Source organism: Oncorhynchus clarkii, chromosome 9 (assembly GCF_045791955.1).
Source record: "Oncorhynchus clarkii lewisi isolate Uvic-CL-2024 chromosome 9, UVic_Ocla_1.0, whole genome shotgun sequence".
In the NCBI taxonomy this organism is placed as follows: Eukaryota; Metazoa; Chordata; class Actinopteri; order Salmoniformes; family Salmonidae; genus Oncorhynchus; species Oncorhynchus clarkii.
The window spans coordinates 20,439,015-20,457,731 of NC_092155.1; the positions used below are offsets into that span (position 1 = coordinate 20,439,015).

The 18,717-nt window shown below is 42.7% G+C and overlaps 1 protein-coding gene and 1 pseudogene across 1 annotated transcript in view; one reads left to right on the forward strand and one right to left on the reverse strand.

Moving 5' to 3' along the window:
- The window catches only part of LOC139417506 (immunoglobulin lambda-1 light chain-like), a 179,923-nt gene that overhangs the window by 32,073 nt on the left and 129,133 nt on the right, over nucleotides 1-18,717 (reverse strand). The window lies entirely within an intron of this gene.
- Nucleotides 14,984-16,872, forward strand: LOC139417153 (CD276 antigen homolog; annotated as a pseudogene).

The window sequence follows — 18,717 nt, forward strand, 5'->3', positions numbered from 1 at the left end:
TCAAGTGTTAAACCAAATATATTTTGATAATTTGAACTCATGCATTCTGTTCACACACCTCTGTGGTCATAGTGGAGGGTGTTACAGTGACTTTCCAATATTGGAAACTAACCTTTCATAGACCTTTAACACAGGAAGACTGACCTGCAGCAACACACTGTACTCTACTTTTCCTCTCAGGGCCAGAGTACTGTTCATGCCCCTTAGTGCACCAATGGTCTCTTCACACAGTGCTCACAATGTAAAGGTCAATGTCTTCTCATTTATGTGAAGTCAGGTAGTCCCTTGCATCATGTTACATTAAATAACGTAGGCCTCTTTCAACATAATTACTCATAGTGAAAGTGTAGGAGGTTTTCTTCTTTGTTTTCTCTTTAAGACCTAGGCCTACAGATTGCATGCCACACAAACCTTCACATACACAGCAAAATATTTACAGGTTTTCTGCGGTCTGCTGTGAAAAATACCCAAGGCTGAGGCCATCTACACTTTAAGGCCTGTTGGCCTTCTGCACGGGACCCTCTATGTCTCTCTCTCTCTCTCTGTGTCTTTCTTTCTCTGTCTCTCTGTGTGGTTTCAGCAGGATGTCTCAGTGGTGTCAGTCAGTTGTATCACATACTCTTTTGCTCTTCATGTTGTCCTTTTTTATCAACAATAGAACACTCTTTTTATGAGGCAGCTAGTTCTCTATATATAGTCAAATGACATCTGTGAAAAAACTAAATTAACTATTTATTAGGTAATTAGACATGGAGATCTGAAGTCCGTAGTTAAACACAAACCGTGGTTTGAAGTGTGATGTAAAGTATCATCATCATCGGGGCCAAGAAGAAAGAGCCTCCTAATTATATAACCCAAGGGATTTTATCCGTCAATACATTGGAAAATAAATTGTTTCTCTGTGTTACTAAGTGACTGTGTGGAAGTCATAGAGGCCCTAGAGGATGACAGTGTCATAACATGTGGCCAACCAGACCCCAACTACTGTATCACTCCCATGGACCACAATTGCAAGAAAAACATTAAGTAAAGGATCCACTGACTGTTGCTGTTGTGTCTTTTACTTTGGGTGGACAAGCCCTTTGTTGGCCAGCTGCAGTACATAGTATTGCAGACAGTATGAGCTGCAGTTAGACCTAATAAAGGACATATCAACAGTAGTGACATTGTTAAAAAAATAAACCTGAACATCGACATATTCAAATTTGCTATGTGATTAAGTTGTGCAACACAGAATCAAGCTGTACAACAAAATAAGAGGACAGTATTTGTTCCATTCGTGGCCTACTGGGCGTTCTATCGAGTGTTCAGCCAATCAAATTTGACCATCAAAAACAGACGGTACCTGAGATGAACCAATGATCGCAAATGCAAGTTTCCATTATTTTCTGTAGAGAGACTGCATTTTACACAGGTCAGTCTCATCCCTTGAAGGAGAATAAAAGATTAATAAGCTCCTCATCTTTCTGGAAAGCATGGAAGTAACATCTAGCTTAATTGACTAATGTTATACATGTTTACTATACAATTAAAGTGTTTACCATAGGCGTTTGGTAAATGTTTTAAATGCAGTAAATATAGTTGTTTTTTCAGTAGCATCTCAAACACCAGTTATTGTCTATCCCACGTCTTCTCAGAAAGCAAAGCTGGGCGACAATGTGACTATTGAACGACACATGACAAGTGAGAACATAAACTACATGGTATGGTACAACATCAGTGCTTCAGTACATTGCTAAATCTTCTAAGTACCTGAGGGATGTGCTATTCAACAATAAATTTGATGATGGGTGATTCACTGTGATGGCTGGCAAAAATACGTTTCACCTCAATATTTCTGCAACAAAGCAAGAGGACATTGGGACCTACTGTAACATAGACACAGGGAGTCAGGAAGCAGGTGCAGTTAGTGAGTTTAATGATAACGAACATGCCACTGCCTGTCACCAAGGGAGTACTCCAAGGCTCGATCCTAGGCCCCACACTCTTCTCAATTTACATCAACAACATAGCTCATGCAGTAGGAAGCTCTCTCATCCATGTATATGCAGATGATACAGTATTATACTCAGCTGGACCCTCTCTGGATATTGTGCTAAATGCTCTACAACAAAGATTTCTTAGTGTTCAACAAGCTTTCTCTGTCCTTAACCTTGTTCGGAACACCTCCAAAACAAAGGTCATGTGGTTTGGTAAGGTGTGATTACTACCTCTCAGGGTTTAAAGCTTGAGGTAGTCACCTCATACAAGTACTTGGGAGTATGGCTAGATGATACACTATTCTTCTCTCAGGCAGGCTAAAGTTAAATCTAGACTTGGTTTCCTCTATAGTAATCATTCCTTTTTCACCCCTGCTGCCAAACTAACCCTGATTCAGATGACCATTTTACCCATGCTAGATTACGGAGACATAATTTATAGATCGGCAGGTAAGGGTGCTCTCGAACCGCTAGATGTTCTTTACCATTCAGCCATCAGATTTGCCACCAATGCTCCTTATAGGACACATCACTGCACTCTATACTCCTCTGTAAACTGGTAATCTCTGTATATCCGTCGAAAGACCCACTGGTTGATGCTAATTTATAAAACCCTCTTCGGGCTCACTCCCCCCTATCTGAGATATCCACTGCAGCCCTTACCCTCCACATACAACACCCTTTTCTGCCAGTCACATTCTGTTAAAGGACCCAAAGCACACACATACCTGGGTCGCTCGTCTTTTCAGTTCGCTGCAGCTAGCGACTGGAACGAGCTGCAACAAACACTCAAACTGGACTGTTTTATCTCAATCTCTTAATTCAAAGACTCAATCAGGGACACTCTTACTGACAGTTGTGGCTGATTCGTGTGATGTATTGTTGTCTCCACCTTCTTGCCCTTTGTGTTGTTGTCTGTGCCCAATAATGTTTGTACCATGTTTGTGCTGCTACCATGTTGTGATCCTACCGTGTTGTCATGTTGTGTTGCTACCATGCTGTGTTGTCATGTGTTGCTGCATTGCTATATTGTTGTCTTAGGTCTCTCTTTATGTAGTGTTGTCTCTCTTGTCGTGATGTGTGTTTTGTCCTATATTTATTTTTGATTTATTTTTCATTTTTAATCCCAGCCCCTTTTTAATCGCAGGAGGCCTTTTGCTTTTTGGTAGGCTGTCATTGTAAATAAGAATTTGTTCTTAACTGACTTGCCCAGTTAAATAAAGGTTAAATTAAAAAATAAAACAATTAAAATCAGCTGTAGAAGTTGCAAATCCCCCAAAATATTGTAACCCCTTTATGGTGGTTGGGACTGGCTATGACCTGACAGCATCCCATCTTCTTTTTATCCATCATGACTCCTTATGGGCCGATCTGGTAACCCAAAAAGAAGAAATCCTCCTGATGGAATTGGCACTTCTCCGCTCTGACGTACAGGTGGTTGGCCAGGAGGCATTCCAGGACTACTTGTTCATGAGTGATGTGCTTCTCCAAGGTAGATGTGTAGGCAAGGATGTCGTCAATATACACGATCACCTGGAGTCCAAGCATGTCCCAGAAAACCTCATTGACGAATGCCTGGAACACTGACGGAGCATTGGCTAATCCAAAAGGCATCAACAAGTACTCGTAGTGACCAGACATCGTACTGAAAGCAGATCAAATTGTAGACACTCCGCAGGTCCAACTTGGCAACAAAAAAAATGGGCCCCGCAACCCTCCGTCTTTCTTGGTCACGAAGAAGGAGAGTGCCAAGGCAGGGGAGGTGGACGTGTGAATTAAACCCTGCTCGAGAGCCTCCTGGATGTACTCCTACATAGTCTTGGTTTCAGCCACCAACAGAGGGTAGATGCGGAGACACAGAGCCTGCAAGCATGTCCATAGCGCTGTCCCAGGGGCGATAAGGAAGGAGACAGGTGGCACGGGTCTTGGAAAAAAACCTCCCAAAGATCCTGGTATACCCCCGGGATGTTGGCTGAAGGGCAACCCTAGGACTCTCAACTGACGTGGAACACAGGGAAGGGAAAGCAGGTCTTCCGACATTCGGGTGCCCCTCTGCCCAAGAACACTAAGGTAACCGGCCTAAATGACTACCGTCCCATAGCGCTCACGTCTGTAGCCATGAAGTGCTTTGAAAGGCTGGTTATGGCTCACATCAACAGTATTATCCCAGAAACCTTAGACCCACTCCAATTTGCATACTGCCCCAACAGATCCACAGATTATGCAATCTCTATTGCACTCCACACTGCCCTTTCACATCTGGACAAAAAGGAACATCTACAGTATGTGAGAATGCTATTCATTGATGACATCTCAGTGTTCAACACCATAGTGCCCTCAAAGCTCATCACTAAGCTAAGAACCATGGGACTGAAAATCTCCCTCTGCAACTGGATCCTGGACTTCCTGACGGGCCGCCCCCAGGTGGTAAAGGTAGGTAACAACACATCCACCACGCTGATACTCAACACAGGGGCCCCTCAGGGGTGTGTGCTCAGTCCCCTCCTGTACTCCCTGTTCAATCATGACTGCATGACCAGGCACGACACCAACAGCATCATTAAGTATGCTGATGACACAACAGTGCTAGGCCTGATCACCGACAATGATGAGACAGCCTACAGGGAGGAGGTCAGAGAACAGACCGTGTGGTGCAAGGACACAAACCTCTCCCTCAACGTGATCAAGAGAAAGGGGATGATTGTGGACTACAGGAAAAGGAGGAACGAGCACGCCCCCATTCTCATTGATGAGGTGTAGTGGAGCAGGTTGAGCGCTTCATGTTCCTTGGTATCCACATCACCAACAAACTAACATGGTCCAAGCACACCAAGACAGTCGTGATGAGGGCACGACAAACCTATTTCCCCTGAAGAGACTGAAAAGATTTGGCATGGGTCCTCAGATCCTCAAAAGGTTCTACAGCTGCACCATCGAGAGCATCCTGATGGGTTGCATCACTGCCTGGTATGGCAAGGCCCTACATGGGGTAGTGCATACAGCCCAGTACATCACTGGGGCCAAGCTTCCTGCCATCCAGGACCTCTATACCAGGCGGTGTCAGAGGAAGGCCCTAAAAATGGTCAAAGTCTCCAGCCTCCCTAGACATAGACTGTTCTCTTCGCTAGCGTGTGGCAAGCATTACTGGAGCACCAAGTCTATGTCCAAAATGCTTCTAAACAGCTTATACCCCCAAGCCAAAAGACTCCTGAACATCTAATCAAATGGCTACCCAGACTGTTTGTATTGCCTCCCCCTTTTTTACGCTGCTGCTACTCTGTTGTTACTGTATCTATGGGGCGGCAGGTAGCCTAGTGGTTAGTGTTGGGCTTGTTACCGAAGAGTTCCTAGATCAAATCCTCGAGCTGACAAGGTAAAAATCTGTTGTTCTCCCCTGAACAAGGCAGTTAACCCACTGTTCCTAGACCTTAATTGTGAATAAGAATTTGTTCTTTAACTGCTTTGCCTAGTAAATCTATGCATATTCACTTTAATAACTCTACCTACATGTACATATTACCTTGACTAACCGGTGCCCCTGCACATTTACTCTGTACCGGTACCCTCTGTATATAGCCTCACTACTGTTATTTTACTGCTGCTCTTTAATTATTTGTTACTTTTATTTCTTTTTTTAAATAATTTTCTTTAAACTGAGGGCTTTACCGTAAGGTTGTATTCGGTGCATGTGGTTTTGAAGTTTGCATGGACATTGCATCCTGTTTACATAATGCACATAGTATCATGCATAGAATACATTCTATTGGCTAACACTTTAGTTGTCTTAAACTATTTTTTTAAGCTGTTTCCTGCATCACATCTCTCCGGCCCTAATTAGATTTTCCACTCAGTTTAACTCATCTCTAACCCCCAGTAATGACCATCAGTCCTCACCACACACGGTCTTCACACACCTCAGTGAATCAAAACCACAAACATCCATGTCACTAAGAGCACAACTCACTCTCTTCATAAGAAAAGTCTGAACTAGAAATAGACTTCTTACCTGAGTATATTTTGAAGAGAGCTGATATTGTTGAAAAGATAATCTAAATATCAAATCATATCAAATCAAATTGTATTGGTCACATGCACATATTTAGCATATGTTATTGCGGGTGTAGCGATATGCTTGTGTTCCTAGCTCCAACAGTGCAGTAGTATCTAACAATTCATAACAATACACAAATCTAAAAGTAAAATAATTAATTAATTAATTTTAGGATGAGCAATGTCGGAGTGGCATTGACTAAAATACAGAAGAATAGAATACAGTAAATACATATGAGATGAGTAAAGCAGTATGTAAACATTATTTAAGTGACTAGTGATTCCATGTCTATGTATATAGGGAAGCAGCCTCTAAGGTGCAGCGTTGAGTAACCGGGTGGCAGCCGGCTAGTGATGGCTATTTAAAAGTCTGATGGCCTTGAGATAGAAGCTGTTTTTCAGTCTCTCGGTCACAGCTTTGATGCACCTGTACTGACCTCGCCGTCTGGAAGATAGCGGGGTGAAAAGGCCGTGGCTCGGGTGGTTGATGTCCTTGATGATCTTTTTGCCCTTCCTGTGACATCGGGTGCTGTAGGTGTCCTGGAGGGCAGGCAGTGTGCCCCCGGTGATGGGTTGGGAAGACCGCACCATCCTAAGGAGAACCGTGTGGTTGTGTGCGGTGCAGTTGCCATACTAGTCACTGATACAGCCCGACAGGATGCTCTCAGTTGATTGAGTTGGAGGTGTGTGTGGCCACGCAGTCATAGGTGAACAGGGAGTACAGGGGGCTGAGCATGCACCCTTGTGAGGCACCTGTGTTGAGGATCAGCGAGGTGGAGGTCTTTTTTCCTACCTTCACCACCTGGGGTCAGCCTGTCAGGAAGTCCAGGACCCAATTGCACAGGGCGGGGTTCAGACCCAGGGCCCCGAGCTTAATGATGAGCTTAAAGGGTACTATGGTGTTAAAGGCTGAGATATAAGTCAATGAACAGCATTCTGACGAAGGCATTCCTCTTGTCTAGATGGGATAGGGCAGTATGCAGTGCGATGGTGATTGCATTGTCTGTGGATCTATTGGGGCGGTAAGCAAATTGCTGTGGGTCTAGGGTGTCAGGTAAGGTAGGGGTGATCTGATCCTTAACTAGACACTCAAAGCACTTAATGATGACAGAAGTGGGTGCTACGGGGTGAAATTAATTTAGTTCAGTTACCTTTGCTTTGCAATGTAAACATTGTAACTGAGACGTTTTCACAAACAATACAAAATGTGAAGATGCATATGTGCAGCTTGAAGTACTGCACTTCAATTATCTTTCAATAGGGTGCAGCAGTGTACAAGGAAGTCCCCATAACTGCCTGAACAGTAGAGTTGTCAGCAACTTTTAGAATTGTCAAAATGTTCAAATTGTTCACTAAGAATCGTTGAAAATGAACTTTCCTGTGATAGATCATCTGTATAGTCATAATATCTGTCAACAAAGGCCCAACAAATACATTGTGTTGCTGTTAACAGTCTATAAAAATGTAATATACACCTTTAGTACATGGGAAAAACACACCTATATTTCAGCATCATAGAGTTACTTGCATCCATCAGGCTAGGTAGTCATCATCACTGGATCATTGCTACTAACATCAACTAAGTTATTATAAAGTGTAGCTTAGTTACCAGGAGGAGCCACACAATCATTCAAAATAAAAATGGGTAGTAGAGAGCTCTCTATATGACAACGACAATGACTCATGTGTTTGTGTGTAATTTTGTATTGAGTTCCAGAGTATTTGAATAAGGATGGGAGAAAACCTATTTATTTACGTCATCTCTCCTCTGTAATGTGTTGTCTTCTTTTAGTTGTGTTAATAGCATGTCATTCACACCCACCCCCACATAGTGAACAAGTTAACAGGTACTCTGCAGTCTACTGTAAGCCCAAGACAAGGTCGTATCTATGCTTTGGTCAGGTGGGCCTGCTGGCTTTGTGCACACAGGACCCTCCACCTGCTCTCTGTTTCTCTGTCTCTATGTGGTTTTCAGCAGGATGTCTTTGTGGTGTCACTGTTGTTCTCCCTATCTTTACTTGTAATTCATGTTGCCCCTGACAGTTTACAGCCACAGCAAAACAGTTATTTATTAAACTGACTCTAAAATATATTTAGTTACCTGAAATCAGTTACACACCACAGAGAACTGCTGATGAACCCTATTTGAACTCTCTGAGTGAACCGACTCATGTGTGATACATTTATTCTAGATTCATCGGCTCAGGGGGAGGGGCGAGTTGATGATGATGTCATGGGTGAACTTTCAGTTCATTCTCAATCAGACAAGTCTTATAAGACTACTGCAGGATGCTCTGTCAGAAGGAGAGCAATAGAGGAGGATCCTCCCTCTGATAGATTGCGTCCTATGAGAACAGCACTAACCAGAGAATGAAACAGACTACATAAAATGTGTCACATGCATTAGTTAATAAGCTGGGGTGTCATGTCAGCCATGTACTCTCGGTGGTACACATCAGTTAGTGCATGTTTCTGTAAATTATATACAGGGAATGTATGACTGACTAAAATGTACGTGTTTCATTCTTTAAGTGTTTCCCCCACATATATTTTTTTAAACCTTTATTTAACCAGGTAGGCTAGTTGAGAACAAGTTCTCATTTACAACTGCGACCTGGCCAAGATAGAGCAAAGCAGTTCGACACATAGAACAACTTTCTCTTGCCTATGGAAGTTACACATGAAATAGGCAATGGTGGCGAAGTAATTACAATATAGGAATTAAACACTGGAATGGTAGATGTGCAGAAGCTGAATGTGCAAGTAGAGATACTGGCTGCAAAGGAGCAAGATAAATAAATAAATACAGTATGGGGATGTGGTAGTTGAATGGGCTATTTACAGATGGGCTATTTACAGATGGGCTATGTACAGGTGCAGTGATCTGTGAGCTGCTCTGACAGCTGGTGCTTAAGTTAGTGAGGGAGATAAGAGTCTCCAGCTTCAGTGATTTTTGCAGTTCGTTCCAGTCATTGGCAGCAGAGAAATGGAAGGAAAGGCAGCCAAAGGAAGAATTGGCTTTGGGGCTGACCAGTGAGATATACCTGCTGGAGCGTGTGCTACGGGTGGGTGCTGATATGGTGACCAGTGAGCTGAAATAAGGCGGGGCTTTACCTAGCAGAGACTTGTAGATGACCTGGAGCCAGTGTGTTTGGCGGCAAGTATGACGCGAGGGCCAGCCAACGAGAGCGTACTGGTCCCAGTGATGGGTAGTATATGGGTCTTTGGTGACAAACTGGTGATAGACTGCATCCAATTTGTTGAGTAGAGTGTTGGAGGCTATTTTGTAAATTACATCGCCAAAGTCGAGGATCGGTAGGATGGTCAGTTTTACGAGGGTATGTTTGGGAGCATGAGTGAAGGATGCTTTGTTGCGATATAGGATGCTGATTCTTGACTTAATTTTGGATTGGAGATGCTTAATGTGAGTCTGGAAGGAGAGTTTACAGTCTAACGAGACAGCTAGATATTTGTAGAAGTCAGAACCATCAAGAGTAGTGATGCTGCGGACAGGTGCGGACAGCGATCGGTTGAATAGCATGCAATTAGTTTTACTTGTATGTAAGAGCAATTGGAGGCCACGGAAGGAGACTTGTATGGCATTGAAGCTCGCCTGGAGGTTAGATAATATCCTCTTGAAGCTAGGGGGCACTATTTTTATGTTTGGAAAAATAACGTTCCCAAAGTAAACGGCCTATTTCTCAGGACCAGATGCTAGAATATGTATATAATTGACAGATTATGATAGAAAACACTCTAAAGTTTCCAAAACTGTCAAAATATTGTCTGTGAGTATAACAGAGCTGATATTGCAGGCGAAACCCTGAGGAAAATCAAACCAGGAAGTGGCTTCTATTTTGAAAACTCCATGTACCATAGCCTGCCTTCGCCCCATTTAAAGGGATATCAACCATATTCCTTTTCCTATGGCTTCCTCAAGCTGTGAACAGTCTTTAGACATAGTTTCAGGCTTTTATTTTGAAAAATGAGCGAGAAAGAACCCATCGCGTCAGTGGATGGCTGGGTGCCAGCAGAGTTTTTCATGCGCAACAGCCATTTTCTTTCTCTCGCCTATGGAAGAAGCTACATTCCGGTTGACATATTATCGATTATATATTGTAAATACAACCTGAGGATTGATTATAAAAAACATTTGACATCTTTCTACGCACTATTTGAATTTTACTACGATACTATTTGGAATTTTTGTCTGCGATGTCGTGACCGCTCGAGCTTGTGAATTTCTGAACATAACGCGTCAAACAAGTGGAGGTATTTTGGATATAAAAATCATCTTTATGGAACAAAAGGAACATTTATTATGTAACTGGGAGTCTCGTGAGTGCAAACATCCGAAGATTATGAAAGGTAAGTGATTTAATTTATTGCTTTTCTGACTTTCGTGACCAATCTACTTGGCTGCTAGCTGTTTGTGATATTTTGTCTACTGAGAGATGTTCTTACATAAACGCTTGTTATGCTTTCGGCAAAAAGCTTTATTGAAATCTGACACACCAGGTGGATTAACAAGTTAAGCTGTGTTTTGCTATATTGCACTTGTGATTTCATGAAAATGAAATAGTTTTAGTAATTTAATTTGAATTTGGTGCTCTGCAATTCAGCGGAAGTTGATGACAATTATCCCGCTAAAGGGATAGGTGCACCAAGAGGTGCTCCTAATTTAACAATTTGGCATACAAGTTTTTTAATAAGGCATATGAACGTTCACATATTCCAGGAGGAATTTCTGCCAAAAAACAAATTTTGATTATAAAAAAAAGTTTACGTTAAAATGGCTCTCCTGTGAAGTAGTGACGCGCAACATACCCCTAGTTTCCTGAAACGAGTAACATATACTCATGGTGCTCCACCCCTGTTCACCCTTATACTGTGGCATTCTGCAATAGCATTGAATATCCCCTACGATATGCAGCTTTTTTTTTCTTCACGGCTGGTCATGCTTACCACCTTGCTACTCCTACCCTAGCCAACATCTCAGCACCCCTTGCAGCAACTCCCCCCCCCCACCCCGTCTTCAAAGGGGGAGACACCACTCTAGTCACTCTAGACCACTCAAGACACTCTAGACAATTTAGACCACTCTAGACCTATCTAGACCTATATCTGTCCTGCCCTGACATTTATGGAATCTTCAATGCCGAGTTAATAAACAGATCACCAACCATTTCGAATCCCACCGTACCTTCTCCACTATACAATCTGGTTTCAGAGCTGGTCATGGGTGCACCTCAGCCACGCTCAAGGTCCTAAACGATATCATAACCACCATCGACAAAAGACAGTACTGTGCAGCCGTCTTCATCGACCTGGCCAAGACGTTCGACTCTGTCAATCACCGCATTCTTATTGGCAGACTCAATGGCCTTGGTTTCTCAAATGATTGCCTCGCCTGGTTCACCAACTACTTCTCTGATGGAGTTTAGTGTGTCAAATCGGAGGGCCTATTGTCCGGACCACTGGCAGTCTCTATGGGGGTGCCACAGGGTTCAATTCTTTGGCTGACTCTTTTCTCTGCATATAACAAAGATGTTGCTCTTGCTGCTGGTGATTCTCTGATCTACCTCTACACAGACAACACCATTCTGTAAACATCAGGCCCTTCTATAGACCTCCAAACAACCTTCAACACCATACAACTCTCCTTCCGTGGCCTCCAACTGCTTTTAAATGCTAGCAAAACTAAGTGCATGTTCTTCAACCGATTGCTGCCCGCACCCTCCCGCACGACTAGCATTACTACGCTGGATGGTTCTGATCTAGAATATGTGGACAACTACAAATACCTAGGTGTCTGGTTAGCCTGTAAACTCTCCTTCTAGAATCGGCTTCCTATTTCGCAACAAAGCCTCCTTCACTCATGCCGCCAAACATACCCTCGTAAAACTGACTCGCCTACCGATCCTTGACTTCGGCGAAGTCATTTATAAAATAGCCCCCAACACTCTACTCAGCAAACTGGATGTAGTCCATCACAGTGCTATCCGTTTTATCACCAAGCCCCATATACTACCCACCACTGCGACCTGTATGCTCTCGTTGGCTGGCCTTCACTACATATCCATCACCAAACCCACTGGCTCCAGGTCATCTATGTCTTTGCTAGGTAAAGCCCCGCCTTATCTCACCTCACTGGTCACCAAAGCAACACCCACCTGTAGTATGCACTCCAGCAGGTATATTGCACTGGTCATCCCCAAAGCCAACACTTCCTTTGGCCGCCTTTCCTTCCAGGTCTCTGCTGCCATTGACTGGAACGAATTGCAAAAATCCATGAAGCTGGAGTCTTGTATCTCCCTCTCTAACTTTCAGCATCAGCTGTCTGAGCAGCTCACTGATCTTTGTACCTGTACACAGCCGATCTGTAAATAGCACACCCAATTTCCTCATCCCCATATTATTACTTACCCTCTTGCTCTTTTGCTCCACAGTATCTCTACTTGCAGGCCCCTATGGTAGACCCAGGGTCAGGGCCAGATCAGGAGGCAGTGATGGTGTGTCCAGGGTAGATGGTCGAACAGCTCGGACCACAGGAGCAGGAATAGGTAGTGTGTCCCCCATAGTCCGGTTGGGAGGTTGAGCTCAGTGGTAGCAGGACCAGGACTGGAGCTAGGCTTCCTGGACACCCCGAATGGGACCAGGGCTGTGGCTGGGTCAGTTGAGGCTGTACTGTCTACAGCTGGTGACAGTGGTGTGGCTGTGGCCCCCAATGGGCCTAGGTTAGGGCTGGACTAGTCATCGGAGTTAGCAGCAGGTGGGTTCAGTGCTGCTGAAGGGTCTCCTAATGCAGGGACAGGCAGAGAGTCAGAGGACGGCAGGGCCTCTGCCGCTGCCAGTGTGACCTGTATAGTTAAGAGGGTGGGCAAGTGCCCGGCCCCATAGTAACCTCCCTAGAAACCTATCAGGGCGAGTTTGAGAGGCAGGAACAGGAGTGAAGTGTGCAGCTCAGGGTTGCGAGGTGCTGATAACAGTCACCGGCATTGCTTTTGTAATAAGTGATTTGGGGGAAACTGAGAAGAGGGGGTGTCTCTGTGTTAACGTCAGCTGGTGCACAATATCTAATATTAAGAAATTCTCAAGGCTCTGCTCGCCTAAGTTAGAATACCCCATGATAAGGTGTAGACCATACTATTTACCAATAAATGTTTTGTTAGCATGTCACTTGTGTAACTAGATGTTAAAACACTCTAGATCACCTTCACTCCACACACAGAGACGCATACATAGTTCTCCCTGGCACACCATTTAAATATGACCATAACTGTATCAATTAAATGTATTTATAAAGCCCTTTTTACATCCGCCGCTGTCACATAGGACTGTACAGAAACCCAGCCTAAAACCCCAAACAGCAAGCAATGCAGATGTAGAAGCACAAGAAATAAAAAAAATAAAAAACTTCCTAGAAATGCCAGACCCTAGGAAGAAACCTAGAGAGGAACCAGGCTCTGAGGGGTGGCCATTCCTCTTCTGGCTGTGCTGGGTGAAGATTATAACAGAACATGGCCAAGATGTTCAAACGTTCATAGATGACAAGCAGGGTCAGATAATAATAATCACAGTGGTTGTAGAGGGTGCAACATGACAGCACCTCAGGAGTAAATGTCAGTTGGCTTTTCATAGCTGATCATTCAGAGTTTGAGATAGCGGGTGCGGAAGAGAGAGAGTCGAAAACAGCAGGTCCGGGACAAGGTAGCACATCCAGTGAACAGGTCAGGGTTCCATAGCCGCAGGCAGAACAGTAGAAACTGAAGCAGCAGCATGACCAGGTGGAATGGGGACAGCAAAGATGCATCAGGCCAGGTAGTCTTGAGGTATGGTCCTAGGGCTCATGTCCTCCGAGAGAGAGAGAGAGAGAAAGAAAGAAAGAAAGAATTAGAGAGAGCTTACTAAAATTCATACAGGACACTGGGTGAGACAGGAGAAATACTCCAGATATAGCAGACTGACCCTAGCCCCCCGAAACTATTTCAGCATAAATACTGGAGGCTGAGACAGGAGCGGTATCATCCTGATTCCTCCTTACAAGCAAAAACTCAAACAGGAAGTACCAGCTACACCCTCAATGCGGAAGTGTTCCAATGAAGCGGATGTTAAGCTACACGACTGTTTCACTAACACCGACTGGACCAAGACAGAATCCTACTACACCGGTTCTGATGCTCGTCGAATGTGGCAGGACTTGCAAACTATCACAGATTACAAAGGGAAACCCAGCTGTTAGCTGTCCGGTGATGCAAGCCTACCAGATGATCTAAATACCTTCTATGCTCGAGTGTGATGTTAGGCCACTAGAACAATGGACCTACTCAATAACACTATCATGGGAGGGCATTCTAGCCATCTTTTCATTTGAGTGTAAATAATAAAGGAAAGATCACTAAAAAAAGACTACGTTGATGTGTTTGTTATATGTTTTTCATAGATGTTTTTAATGAGGTGAAGATACTGTGTTGTGATAGAAGCCCGAATGGTTGACACCTGCATTGCTTGCTGTTTGGGGTTTTAGGCTGGGTTTCTGTACAGCACTTTGAGATACCAGCTGATGTACGAAGGGCTATATAAATAAATTTGATTTGATTTTGATTTGATTTGATTTGACAATGTCATAGCATGCAAATTCCAAAATGGTCACAAATTTGAGTATCTTAGACAACTGTAGCTGAAGTGATAAATAATAAGTGAAACCTTGCTTCAAAAATGTGTCCTCAATTTGTACAAATCTAAACGATGAGATTCTACCTGTAGGACAATTCTGAAACTCTGAACTGTACAAGATACACGTAAAGACCACAGTCATGCCTGAGTGAGGCGTAAACAAATATTATGCAGTCCAATTCGACCAATCACCTGTAACTTCATTGTTGAAGCGTTGTCTACATGGGTGGACTCTTTCCACTCAAGACCCAAGTTGTGAAGAGCTGACAACTTTAAAGATGATCGCACTGTGTCTGATATTTCCACTTCTCCTAGAGATGGGTAAGTCAATATTTTACATTTCTCTGCTTATGTGATGTCCAAACTTGATTTGGAGACACAAGGTATCCAATTATTGTTCTACAGACATTTTGACAATCCAAGGTTGTAATTGAGATATGTAACAGCTAATATATAATAATGTTCTCTAGTTCATGGACTAGCTTGGACTGAGTCCTCATCCATCAGTCAGAAGAATGGTCTCATGTCAGCCAACGTTGGAGACACAGTGGTTTTGCTCTGCTTCAACAATGGCGACGTGGGAATAATGTTCTCCTGGTACAAGCAAAGTTTTGGAAATATTCCTCAGCTCATCTCGACAATCTATAAGTATGACAGGAATGCAACATTTTACCATGAGTTTAAGGATAACCCTCGCTTCTCAGTAGAAGGTGGCCAAGGAAAAAATCACCTAATGATAGCAGATGTGGAACTCTCTGATACAGGCACATACTATTGTGGAAGTGCTTTTGGAAACAATGTGGAGTTTGGACAAGGAGTCATTCTCATCATAAAAAGTAAAGAGAAAGTTATTATTATGATGATTTTTTTTGTAAATCTGAATTTACTTGTATACAGTGTAAATATGATGCATTCACTGGATAAGATGCGATCTTCATTGAATCAATTTTGATTTATAAAACTTGCCATAGGGATACGCTAGAGAGATGAAATGTGTTTATTGACCTTCTTGTCAGGTTCCGGGTCCAGAAATATGCCTGTTATACATCAGTCTGTGTCTGAGTCAGTCCAGCCAGGAGATTCTGTGACTCTGAACTGTACAATACACACAGAGACCTGTGCAGGAGAACACAGTGTCTATTGGTTCAGACATGGCTCAGGAGAATCCCATCCAGGAATCATTTACACCCATGGAGACAGGAGTGATCAGTGTGAGAAGAACCCTGAGGCTGGGTCTCCTACACAGAGTTGTGTCTACAACCTCCCCAAGAGGAACCTCAGCCTCCTTATGCTGGGACTTACTACTGTGCTGTGGCCTCATGTGGGGAGATACTGTTTGGGAACGGGACCAAGCTGGATGTTGTCCGTAAGTGATAATTCTGATATGTTCTGATATTATTTCATGGTGCTATGAAGAAACTCAATGCCTGGTGGAGCAAAATGTCCTGAATCTCCTCTATTACTGTCTGTATTTCTACAGATGGTTGTAAGGAGGACCGTGTTCTCTTGGTGTACTGTCTGGGTGCAGCGTTGGGTCTGTGTTTCATCATCATCATTGTCCTTGGTTGTGTTTTGTATAAGATCAGCAGTAGAGAATGTGAACAGTGCAGAGGTAAGTTTTATCAATGTGCAATATGCTGAAACTGTTGGTACAGGGAACATGACATGTTTTTGATCATAAAACTTTTGATTATAATTATGATGTTGATGATGATGATGATGATGATGATGATGTTGATGATGATGATGTTGATGATGATGTTGTTGTTGTTGATGATGATGATGTTTTTGTTGTTGTTATTGTTGATGATGATGATATTGTTTGATTAAAAGGGGCGCCCCCTCAGCCAAGTACTCCGGCAGTCCCCAGTCATAACCAGGTACACACACCTTGCATTTTTTGAGCTGTTGCTGAATCAATGTTTTTTTTTATTCAATCAAAATATGAACATTTACACTTTCATTTTTTTGCTTCACCATTAATGTTTTAGTCTAATACCAAATATTTTGATTTTTTTTTTTTTATTCCTCTCAGGATCAAGATGTTGACACACTCCATTACGCCGCTCTGAACGTCGTCCACAAGAAAGTGAAGGCCGGGAGAGAGAGGAGCGCCATGGAGAGAGACACTGTGTACTCTGGAGTGAGACGCCAAAACATGGACTGAAATGTCAGCGTTGCCTCTTTATTAACTCGAATTGCTTGTATGTGTTTCTCACTGTATATAGCTTTATATATTAGTGAAGTGTGTTACAATGCCTTGTATTCTGTCAAATTCCTTTTTACATTGGTAATGTTGTGCAGGTTAAATAAAATACTAAACTGCTGTCATACAGAGGTATTGTGTGATTTTCTCTCAGATTTTGCCCTTGCTCTTAAATTTCTACAGCGGTTTCACTGGTGGGTTTGCAGGGAAGAACAATAACACCACAACTGATTTTGGGCAACAACATCAGAGTTGATTGAGGTTTATGCTCAATGTAACATTAGCTCATCCTGATGACAATATGTGCATATATGCATGCATGGAGTCCATTCTATTGACTAACTCTTTCAGTCATCTCTCCTTTGTAAGCTGTATCCTGTATCACATCTCTCTGTGATGTTCTGAATGCCCCTAAATAGATTTTCCACTCATGTAAACTCATCTCTAACCCCCAGCAATGACTGTCAGCCCTCATCACACGCTCTCTACACACAACTCAGTGCATTGTAACCACAACACACCCGTATCACCGAGGGCCCATTTCAGACTTAGGCAATACATGCCGTTCCTACGCACTCCTTTCCTGCACACTTCTCAGTAGTTGCTATTCAGACTTACTTTATGCAGGTGTGTAACGGGCTTTGCAGGCGTGGTTCCCTTGCATGCGCTGAATAAATTAAATGAAACTGCTGAAAACACTCCCACTTACTGACCAGCTGATTTTCTAATGGAGTTTCCATTCAATCAGGTATTAAGTACATTTGTTTAAAACTATCCCTACATTTGGTGTACCTTTAATTTGAATTTCTCGCCAGTCTCACTAGAATATAGAGAGGGAACTGTTCATAATATTAGGGTGTAACACGATACAAATGGTAAAGATACAGTGAACAATTTGGGCATATAATTAAAACATTATAGAATTATAGTTATAAGGCCAGAATTTCACTGTGGAAAAGGTGATATGTTGATATGCTTCAGTTTGCTGCTATGTGACTGGTTTCATATTTGTCTCAAGCGATCATAAGGTAAAATAGATATAAAGCAATGGTAATGTATATTTACAATCCCTTCATCCCAAAATATTACTAATTTATCTTGCTCTTATCAACAGCCTTTATCAATTTGTAAATTACAGTGCATGGAAAACTGTATTTCTATCAGAAAAAAGAAAGTAGTTGTTGTTCCACTTGGAACTGAGGTTGCTGGACCTTTATAAAACGTTTCATTGTGCATAAAGTTGGTGATATTATGAGGTCAGAATATGGCGTGTCTGTAGACACACCTTCATTTCTTTGAACTCCACCCAAAACGAATAGTTAATAGCATTAATAGCATGCTATTCCCCATCTTAAAGTCAAAGTCAGAATAAGCTTAGAGAGAAAGGTGCATAAAAAGGAAACGATGTTCCATTCACGCGATCTTCGGTTGGGTCGGAATCGGCCCCTAAGATCACAACTCTCTTTCACTGAGAAAAGACTGAACTAAAAACAAACTTCTTATCTGAGTACATTTTCAACATATTTTGTATTGTTGAGAGACTGGTTTCAAATATGACAATGTGCACATTGTGACTGAGCAGTTTTAACAAAACTGCACGTAACCTTGCGGTTAAATGCGTTGAGCGTTGGGCCAGTTACCAAGCCAACTATTTGAAAACATCTGTTGATGTGCCCTTGAAGCCCTAATTGCTCCTGTAAGTCATTCTGAATAATAGCGTCTGCTAAATTACTCACATGTAAAATGTTAACTATTGACAAAATGTGAATAAATAAGTCCACCTTGCAGGACTGCAATTCAAATATC